Genomic DNA, 11,424 nt, shown 5'->3' with positions numbered 1-11,424 from the left:
GGTTATTCACATTTTTTTTTTGTTTGGATAGTTTATAAAATTAAGTATTTTCATAATTTAATGGGGGGTTTTTTGCACTAAAACAAAGACAAAAATTTCGAGCTGCCATTATTCATAGGTTATTATGTTATTATTGAACTGATCCGGCCCACTTTAGATCAAATCGGGCTGAATGTGGCCCTTGAAAAAAGGTGAGTTTGAGACCCCTGTTGTAGACGATGACCATGTTTCCACATTCGCTACGGAGCCTCTGAACGTCCAAATGGGTCATATCTGATGACCATGAAAAGATGAAAAACGGCATTTTACACCAATTATTTACACGTATTGATAGGATTAGTCTTTCGACCAGTATTTTTTTCATCAGTAGATAGTTTTGGTCACCTGTGGATGCTTAGGTCTTTTTGTGCAGGATGTTTTTTGTCGGGGCGGGGGGGGGTGTCAACCCCCCTGTAGTTTTTACATCCCTACTTCTGCTGAATGATTTTCATCCTCAGGTGGGGCAACCCCATCACTGGTTATAAACCGACTGAAATAACTTAATAAAGAAATAATGACTGAGTTTTCTTACATTGACTTTGGACAAACGTCCCCATGCACATAAATACATTATATACCCTACCTATCTCTCTGTATTTGTCTGTGTCTCTCTCTCAAATGTCACTCAGTACACATGAGGTACTCACAGCAGGCCGTACAGACTAATGATGTGCTGGGTCTTTTTTTTTTCAACCCGCTGGTCCCGCTTTTGTGGAATTCTTTGACTCGCCCCACAAATATAATAAATTTTTTTTGAGCCACCCCAACCTGACCCAGATCAGCGGGTAACCTGCGGGTTCCGCGTGTAACCCACTGATCTGCACATCACTAGTACGAACGTACATCTGCAGGCACCAACATACATGTTCAATTGAATGTTCAACACATGAAGTCCGACATCAAAGCAAACTGTTTAGTTCAGGGGTGTCAAACTCATTTTCTTTCAGGGGCCACATTCACCCCGATATGATCTGAAGTGGGCTGGACCAGTAAAATAATAACAGTGAAAAAAGTAAAATTACGTTATGATCATGTTTCCATCTATAATATTTCCTTAAAAATCTGAATAACATCAACGTGAAATGTCTTAAGAAAAACAAGTGCAATTTTAACAATATTCTGAGTCAGTTTATCATTTACACATGTGCATTACAACCTACATTACACTTAAAAATACACAAAACATTTATTAAGAAGCAAAATATTGGTAAAATTGCATTTACTTCTCTTAAGACATTTTAGGTTGTTCATATTTTTTTCAGGTTATTCATATTTTTTGTGAAACGATAGTTCGTTAATGTAAACATTTTTTTGTGTAATTTTACTTTTTTACACTAAAACAAAGATCAAATCTGCAGTTGTCATTATTTAAAGGTTATTATGGTAATATTTTACTGGTCTGACCCAAGTGAGATATAATTGGTCTGTATGTGGAACCTGAATGATTTTTTCACCACTGATTGTTAATATCTTAAATGTAATTTTTGCATTTCACAAATTCATCCCAGGGGCCGGACTGGATCCTTCGGCGGGCCGGATTTGGCCCCTGGGCCGCATGTTTGACACCTGTGGTTTAGTTAGTCTAATTAGCTGAATTATTTTGACATGATGTGAAATCTTAATAAATTAGAATTTATGTTACCTTTTACAGTCTGATTGAGTTGCCTGTTAAATCCTCTACCATGTTGGCATCATCGGCCCTTATCCATGGTCCTGAAACTTATTGAGGCCACCTCCCACATCACAGGTGTGGCTGTCGCAGAAAATTAAATGTTTCATGTATTTTTAGTTTGCATTAAAGATGAATGTTCAACTGTTTGACATGTAATAGGGCCTACTGTTAACCCTATAATGCCAAATGTATCATATTTGATACATGAGTTTTGAAGCCCTCTACATGATCAGTGTGATATATTTTTTTTCTTGAGAAACCTGATGTATACAATTAGATACATGCAATACACAGATAATCCACCAGGGGGGAGGAATTCGTTCACTAGAAGCCTTTCCAGTGACACTACAAGATTATCGTTAATGAGGAAGGAGGCAGAACTTTGCCAATTTTGAAAAGGAATTACCAGTTTCTTAGGCATGTTTGTGTTATATTAAGTTTTTGTTCAAAAATAATAATATTTAAACATTCAGAACCGATGTATAAAATTTGACACAACACTGAAACTCATACATGGAAATTGATATCCTACTATATAACACACATTCTGTGTCCCATCGATGTTGTAGCACAAGAGGGTGTTTGTACAGATTTTCCTCAGCCTTCACAGGCCCGATCGCCACCAAACTCACCAAATGAATAGAGACATTACCTGACTATCTACTAGGCATAATTTTATGTCCGTATTCAGATGTTGTGAGGTATACTGGGTGATTTTAGCCTCTCTAAACTTTGAATTCTTCATCCCTGCCGCCGTACTCCATTTTCGGAAGTGGTTATGCTGCCGTTCATGATATTTCTACCGCTAGCAGACGATGCTACAATGTGAAGGCTGCAGTTCACTACCGCTGTATGAATTTAATCATGCTGGAAGGGCCAAACAAATACATGCTCTTCCATTCATGCCTCACATGTTGGCTCAAATTATTACCTGCACAATGCATGATTAAATGGTAGTTTACAAATGGATAGTGGTGGCAGACAAGTTCTACTTATCATGCTGTCGTACAATGGCACCACGGGTACAATGCCGTTAGTTTGGAAAAAAAAAAAAAAATGTTTTGGTTGTTCAGAAGGACCAATAAAGGCTCCATTTTCAAAGAACTGGAATTTTCTGCCAATAATTTAATGGTTCAGGCTTTACAGCAGTGGTTCTTAACCGGGGTTCAATCGAACCCTAGGGGTTCGGTGAGTCAGTCTCAGGGGTTCGGCGGAGGTCAAGACACACACTCGACTCATTAGTCGGGTGTGTGTGTCGGGCTAGGTCTGTGTATGTAAACAAACGGCTTCGGAGACTCTTTCTCTGATTGACATCCAATATACGTGGTGTATTGTTGTTGCTTATAGCACTACAACACATCCGGAAGTGTTTATAATCTCTTCCACTCATCTGACGATGAATTATTTGAGTATTTTCCACATCGTTGTCATGACTTTTGCTACTTCCTGTTAACCACGGAGGCAGCCATGTGTAGCGTTTGTTTACATTTTTCGGTCACCGCATTGGTCAGTTACAATCATGTGACAACCGATGCACCATCGCGGATGGAGAAATCGTATTACGCTAAAGCCGAGCTAGTGCCGTAACAAAACAACGATCACAAAAATACTGAAGGAGTATAGCGAGAACTTTTTTTTTGATACACTACATGCAGTTATCTTATTTTTATGACAAAATTGCGTGGTTCGGAAAGTTTGGAGCGAGATGAAACGAAAACTGGGTTGACCTGACGGCCTACACATACATATACACAACAGCAGAAGTCACACTGATTTACAGTAAATATTCATTATTATTGTAGCCTGATGGAAATTAGGTGATGGGTGTGTGTTAAAATGTTAAAAATGATAAATAGCATAAATACAATAAGTTCATTATTGGAATACATAAGGTTAAAAATTAAAACCATTTCAGTGTGGTAGTATTAAAAAAGCTCATGTCTTTGTGAAAAGGTATGGAATTTGTTGTAAGTTCATGCACTGTATTGGTTTTGTTCTTTGAGCACAGTGATGTTAATGCACGGTTCATTTTGTGCACCAGTAAAACATATGTCGGTGTCTTGAATTTGAAAAAAAATCATATTGTATTTTTTAATAAAGAAGGGTTCAGTGAATGCACATATGAAACTGGTGGGGTTCAGTACCTCCAACAAGGTTAAGAACCACTGCTTTACAGGGTTAACTTAACCTGTTTAACCCTGACCATATTTTCAGGGGAAAAACGCCTAAAAAGACATACCCAAAGTAAATGAAGAATTACTTATAATACTTATAATAATAAGGTTCATATGGATGTTCTTGGTGTCTATGGACATTTAGAGACCTCACAGAATCTATTCCCATTGTCTAAAATATTGTATCTATTACTATGCCTGAGTAAACTGTAACAAACTAAAAGAGAAATTAGAATTTTTTATCCTCGCCTGTTTTTTTTTTTGCTGAATTGACGATGATATGCATAAATTAATTGCACGTGTCGGAGATTTTTAATAGCGTATATTTCACCCCACAAAGATTAAAAATCATGTTTGAACATTAAAGTTTGCACTAAAATACACTTTTGATGTACTTTTATTAACATTAGGGTCTAAACTTTGAGCAAAAGTTGAAAAAAACATCCATCATCCTGATTTATTATATTTTTATAGTAGATGAATATTAATCAAATTTTTTCGGCTGATAGGGCTAAAGGGGTTAAAAAAAAATTAGGTCTGTTGATTGCTTGTTTTTTCATGATACCCCCCCCCCCCTCCATTCTGTTTTTTTGACAAATCGTACCCTGTTTATGTGTTAAAGTGAGTATATAGGAAAAGTTTTGGTCTGTATCCTTCCTATTGACATGAAACATCTTATAATAGTAGTAAGACATGACCTCTAACACTAACCTACAGCTTACACAATATAAAATTATTTACAGAACTCACACCACTCAAAACAAAATGTTTAAAAATGGGACTGGCCAACATGATATCTGTTCACATCGCACATTATGGAGCACAGACCACTCCCTTCATGCTATCTGGCTTTGCCAACCAGTCCACACACCCTGTGGATAAAGGTTACTGAAACACTATCCACCATCCTGAGCTGCAGAATCCCAGCATCAGCACCACTTTGTCTTCTTGGCGACATATCCAATGTACACCTCCCATCCAAGACTCAAAAATCCTTTACATATTTCTCCAGCTGTCACTAAGAAAGTAATCCTCCAAAACTGGAAATCCAAGAAGTCATGTCACATCACTCACTGGACCAACCTCATCGCAGAATACATCTCAATGGAAAAGAATAATGCTGCCCAGAAGAAGCATATGTCAGCCTTTAAGCCTTTGGATTCTGTTGGGTTTCTGTAAATTGGCTTAAAGTCTGGTTTTTGACCAACTCTATATATAAAGTGTCATGAGATAACTTTTTTGTTGCGATCTGGCACTATATAAATAAAATTTGATTGATTGAGTGAGTGATTTAATTGGTTTTTCCCTGTAAGTTGCTTTGGAAAAAAGCGTCTGCCAAATGCATAAACATAAACATAAACATACAGGGTGGGGAAGCAAAATTTACAATATTTTGAGGCAGGGATTGAAAGACAGTGTATGACCAATTAGTTTATTGAAAGTCATGAGAATTTATTTGCCACAAGAAAATTTACATAACAGAAAATGTTTTTATTCTATGTGTCCTCCTTCTTTCTCAATAACTGCCTTCACACGCTTCCTGAAACTTGCGCAAGTGTTCCTCAAATATTCGGGTGACAACTTCTCCCATTCTTCTTTAATAGTATCTTCCAGACTTTCTCCTAATAGTTTTGCTCATAGTCATTCTCTTCTTTCCATTATAAACAGTCTTTATGGACACTCCAACTATTTTTGAAATCTCCTTTGGTGTGACGAGTGCATTCAGCAAATCACACACTCTTTGACGTTTGCCTTCCTGATTACTCATATGGGCAAAAGTTTCTGAAAAGGTATGGATAACAGTGTTGGGTATGATTATGACATCAATATATGTTTGGTTTCAAAACAATTGACGTAGTGCCTGCTGAGAAAAAAACAACTAAATGTTCATTGTAAATGTTGCTTCCCCACCCTGTAAACATTTGAGGATAACTGGGATCCATTCATAACTTTTCTAAACTTAACCAAAAACCACATAAATCACCACAACAGAACACACACACCCTTTTCCCCTCCACTTCCCCACCCCCCCACACACAACATCAATTTTCCTATTTCCTATATCAACTTCCACTCCTCCCTCCCACTCATCATTAACATAATAATTACACACACACACCACACTCATGTCAACACAATACACCTGCCCAGCATCACAACCACGTAGCTGTTTTGTCCCACTGTCTCATGTCAATCTGTCACTAGTTGCTTTTCCATTGACAGTTAAATTGCACAACTATATCTTGCGCATAAAAATTTACCTAATGGGAGATCCTTCTGTGTTCACTTTGGTGAATTTATTTCCTCTTCTGCCCCCCTGTCATGTGGGGTACCACAAGGATCCATCCTTGGACCTTTGTTATTTTCTCTTTATATGCTCCCTTTAGGATCCATCCTGAGGAAACATGGCATTGCGTTCCATTTTTATGCAGACGACAGTCAGATCTATTTACCTTTTAAGAAGGATGACCCGCAGGCTGTAAAACCCCTCTTGGACTGTATTGATGATATTAAATCCTGGATGTCATTGAATTTTCTGAATCTGAACCAGGACAAATCAGAAGTGATGGTTTTTGGCCCCAGTGTTTCAAATCACACAGCTCTTGTTGACCTGGGTTCCTTATCTCATTTGGTTAAACCGGTCATGTCAAACTTGGGTGTTAAAATGGACCCCAATCTTAAACTCGACCAACAAGTTAGTGGTGTGGTCAAGTCCAGTTTCTTTCACTTAAGACAGCTTGAAAAAGTAAAATCTGTTCTGCCCAAGGATCTGTTTGAAACCGTGATCCATGCTTTTGTAACTACTAGACTTGACTATTGTAATGCACTTTATGCCGGGTTGAGTGAAAATGCACTTTCCCGACTGCAGCTGGTCCAAAATGCTGCAGCTCGGCTTTTAACAGGGACATGGAAACATCAACATATTTCACCAGTTTTAGCTTCACTCCATTGGTTACCAGTGCGTTTTAGAGTTGATTTTAAAATTCTTTTATTTGTTTTTAAATGTTTGAATAGCCTTGCCCCCTCCTACCTGTCTGACCTGATCCACCCCTATGCCCCCTCTCGTGCTCTCAGGTCAGCAGATCGGCTGCAGCTTGTGGTTCCAAAAACTAAAAAGAAGCTTCGTGGGGACCGTGCCTTTTCTGTTGTCGCCCCAAAGTTGTGGAACCAGTTGCCCTTAGATGTTAGACAGGCTCAGTCTCTACCTGTCTTTAAATCACATTTAAAAACACACTTTTTCTCATTAGCTTTTAATCAGTGAGTGACATGTCTGGGTTTTTTTTTTTTTTTTTATGGTGTTTTTAACAGATTTTAACTTGTCTTTGTTTTTTATGATGTTTGTTTTGTGTTGTTCTTAGTCCACTTAACACCCTGTGTGTTCACTAGTTTTATTTACTTATTTAATTCCTTGTTTTATGTTTGGTGTACGGCACTTTGGCCAGCTGTAAAGTTCTTAAAGTGCTTTATAAATAAAGTTGGTATGGTATGGTATGGTAATGGAAAAACGACAATTTCTCCAAAAGTCTCATTTTTCGATTAAAAGTTTTTGCGCTGGCAAGAGGTGGTTTTAGGGTGTAGCGCAAATGGTACATCACGCAAAACTGCAATGGAAGGACCTTTTTTCACAACTAGAGTCAGGTGAATTAAAAATCCGGATGTTGACGGATGTTACAACAAGCGAAGAAGAAGAAGAAACATGTTGCGGTATGTGTGGGCACACCAAGAAAACCAATCATTTTTTTAATTTAGTACGAGATAGAGGGGTAACATATAATAATCATGAATATATCTGTAAATCAACACCATATTTACGTTTGTCACCATGTTTGTGGAATGACTACTCGTGTCATCTCGCGATAATAAATAAACAAATCATTGCATTTATGATTTAATGGAAAAACCAACAATACGCACTTCTTTTTTCGACATGTAGTAAATATCAGTGAAGTTTTGTGCAGATGTCCAGTTAGAAAAGCGACTCTTTTGTTTCATTCTGTCCCTGTACACTTTTGTCTATACGAGCCCTCCCCCTGTATATGTACAGTAGCAAGGAATGGATAATAATGTGAATGTAAAGTTTGAGATTGTCAGTAAAGGACAAGCTGTAATTAAAAATGAAGTTGCCTTCCGGAAAAAATAAATAAATAAATAAAAAAATTGTGAAGTGAAAATCTATCCTGGGAAACAAGCAATTTGCTCCATCTAGACGCTAAATAAATAATGCTAGCATGCAAAGCAATTCAGTTGTTTTTGGAGTGTTTATATACTTAAAGTTGTCGAGGTAGACTGGACTATTCCAGTACAAACAATTACAAAGTCAGCTTACTATCACCTCAAGAACATTTCTAGGATTAAAGGACTGATGTCGCAGCAGGACCTTGAAAAACTTGTCCGTTCATTTATCTTTAGTCGAGTTGACTACTGTAACAGTATCTTCTCTGGTCTGCCTAAAAAGTCTATCAGACGACTGCAGCTGATCCAGAATGCTGCTGTTCCAGTCCTCACTAAAACCATGAGAGTGGACCACATCAGTCCAGTTCTGAGGTCTCTACACTGGCTCCCTGTCTCTCAGAGAATAGACTTCAAAATTCTCTTGCTAGCATATAAAGCACCGAATGGTTTAGGCCCAAAATACATCAGAGACCTTCTAGTCCAGTATGAACCATCCAGACCACTCAGGTGGTCTAATGCAGGTCTGCTCTGTGTTCCAAAAGTCAGAACTAAACATGGAGAATCAGTGTTCAGTTTCAAAGCTCCGTATATCTGGAACAAACTACCAGAAAATATCAGGTCTGCTGAGAGTCTGAGTTCTTTTAAGTCCAGGTTAAAGACTCACCTGTTCACTGCTGCCTTTGACTAAAAGGATTTTGACTTTTTAAATTGTATATTTTCCTTCGAAATTCTGCACTGCAGCTCTTACTTTATTATGTGTGTGTTTTTATATTTTTGGGTTTTATGTGTTGTTTTCTTACTTGCTGTTTTTAATCACCTTTTACACGTTTCTTTTATAATGTTTTAAATGTGTTTCTTTTTCCCTGTCGTTGTATTTCAATGTCCTGTGTGAAGCACCTTGAATTGCCTTTTTGCTGAAATGTGCTATGCAAATATTTGTATTTTGTATTTGTATTTATTTATTTAGCACAATAAAAAAGGTGCAGGGAGGGAACGAAGCCCAAACGGCTTGTACAGAGTTCCACTCCCATCATCTACTATAAATCAAAAATAGAATGTACAAACATAAGAAAACAATAATTAAACAACAAATAATAATATAGAAAACACTGAAAAAGTCAGGACAGGAGATGTTTTTTCAGTGAGTTTTTGAAAGATGTAAATGACAATATAGACTTTAGAGACATGTCTAGATTGTTCCACAATTTAGGACCTCTAAATAAAATATTAAATTGATGACCAGATGTTCGACAGAAGGGTAAATGAAGATTGTCGCTATGTCTAGTTGAGTATAAATGTAAATCGGATGAAAAACTAAAAAAAATTATGAAAAGTGTCCGGAAGATCTTGCCTTGCCTTACAAACAACATCATGTTTTATACTTTACTTTTTAAATCACACATCTGAAATTTATTGTCAGTTTACAAGGATTTGACGCACAAGACAAACCCCTAGACCCATAAAAACAACAGGTAAAAATAAAAATCTAAAGCTGTTGCTCTGAAAACATGACACAGTCACACATGAGACATCCTCTCTTAACAGTAGAGCCATGAAAGAAAAGTGTATTTATTAAATTAATTGCTCATACACACTAAAGGCATTTGTGTGTTTGAGACACTTCTCTAGATGCAGACAATCTTTCAACACTTCTCAAGCTGTTATCACACTGATTTATGAGGACTCCTATGAGAGGCATCAAGGATTTTGATGGAAAGTAATATTCTTCTAATGCAACACTGATGAAAGTAATACATAAATATTCTTGTCTTGTTTTGCTGGTTCTTTTGAGGATCTGAAGAAATTAAAGTGCCATAATTGCTTATGTTGGAAAAAGCTGATTTGGAGCCTAAACTTTGCTATGGATTTGCTCGTCTTGAACTGACACTGAAAATGAGTTTGTGTATATATTTCTGTGAAGATGAGAGCACGTTTGATTCGTAGGGAGTCAGCATACTGCACTTTAAAGACAGAGATTAGAAGCCATACTGAATTTTACATCACATGCAGTATAGAGTATAAAGTTGTCCTCATGAACAGTGGATTAAAACGGGTAAAACTGACAAACATGGATACACGGTACTCAGCACAAAAACAACAGATGAAAGCTGTGGGATAGGTGGAATCTGTTTGTGAAATACATGCACGGGTTAGAGGTAAGATAAATGTGTTTTAAAGCACATACATCCATATGACTCCCAATAGAGGTCAGCCATACATCACACATTCCATGTCATCATCGGCCCTTATCCATGGTCCTGAAACTTGATTCGACCACCTCCCGCATCACAGGTGTGGCCATCACAGAAAATTAAATGTTTCGTATTTTTAGTTTGCATGAAAGATGAATGTTCAACTGTTTGACATGTAATAGGGCCTACCGTTAACCCTATAACGCCAAATGTATCAAATTTGATACATGAGTTTTGAAGCCCTCCACATGATCAGTGTGATCATTTACACATGTGCGTTACAACCTACATTACATTTAAAAATACACAAAATATTTATTGAGAGGCAAAATATTGGAAAAATGCATTTACTTCTCTTAAGACATTTTAGGTTGTTCATATTTGTTCAGGTTATTCACATTTTTTGTAAAACGATAGTTTGTTAATGTAAACATTTTTTGTGTAATTTTACTGTTTTACACTAAAACAAAGATAAAAATCTGCAGTTGTCATTATTTAAAGGTTATTATGATAATATTTTACTGGTCTGACCCAATTAAGATATAATTGGTCTGTATGTGGAACCTGAATGATTTTTTTAACCACTGATTGTTAATATCTTAAGTGTAATTTTTGCATTTCACAAATTCATCCCAAGGGCCAGACTGGACCCTTCGGCGGGCTGGATTTGGACCCTGGGCCGCATGTTTGACACCTGTGGTTTAGTTAGTCTAATTAGCTGAATTATTTTGACATGATGTGAAATCTTAATCGATTAGGTTTTATGTTACGTTTTACAGTCTGACTGAGTTGCCTATTGGCCATAAATCCTCTACCATGTTGACATCATCGGCCCTTATCCATGGTCCTGAAACTTGATTCGACCACCTCCCACATCACAGGTGTTGCCGTCACAGAAAATGAAATGTTTCATATTTTTAGTTTGCGTTAAAGATGAATGTTCAACTGTTTGACATGTAATAGGGCCTACCATTAACCCTATAACGCCAAATGTATCAAATTTGATACATGAGTTTTGAAGCCCTCCACATGATCAGTGTGATATTTTTTTTCTTGAAAAACCTGATGTATACAATTAGATACTAGGCCTGTAACGGTACACAAAATTTTCGGTTCGGTACGTTTTCGGTTTTCAAAGCCACGGTTCGTTTTTTTTCGGTTCGGTACGGGAAGA

At 37.1% G+C, this 11,424-nt stretch overlaps 1 long non-coding RNA gene across 1 annotated transcript; it reads left to right on the top strand.

Annotated features, from left to right (window-relative positions):
- Positions 1 to 922: 922 nt before the first annotated feature.
- LOC115421509 (uncharacterized) lies at positions 923 to 11,096 on the top strand. The gene is made up of 3 exons (XR_003935691.1): positions 923 to 955; positions 4,898 to 4,899; positions 10,960 to 11,096. It is a non-coding gene; the product is annotated as an uncharacterized LOC115421509 (long non-coding RNA).
- The last annotated feature ends 328 nt before the right edge of the window (positions 11,097 to 11,424 follow it).

This window comes from Sphaeramia orbicularis, chromosome 6 (genome assembly GCF_902148855.1).
Source record: "Sphaeramia orbicularis chromosome 6, fSphaOr1.1, whole genome shotgun sequence".
Classification (NCBI taxonomy): domain Eukaryota; kingdom Metazoa; phylum Chordata; class Actinopteri; order Kurtiformes; family Apogonidae; genus Sphaeramia; species Sphaeramia orbicularis.
The sequence above is the reverse complement of the archived record's forward strand: the minus strand, read 5'-3'. Positions and strand labels throughout refer to the sequence as shown.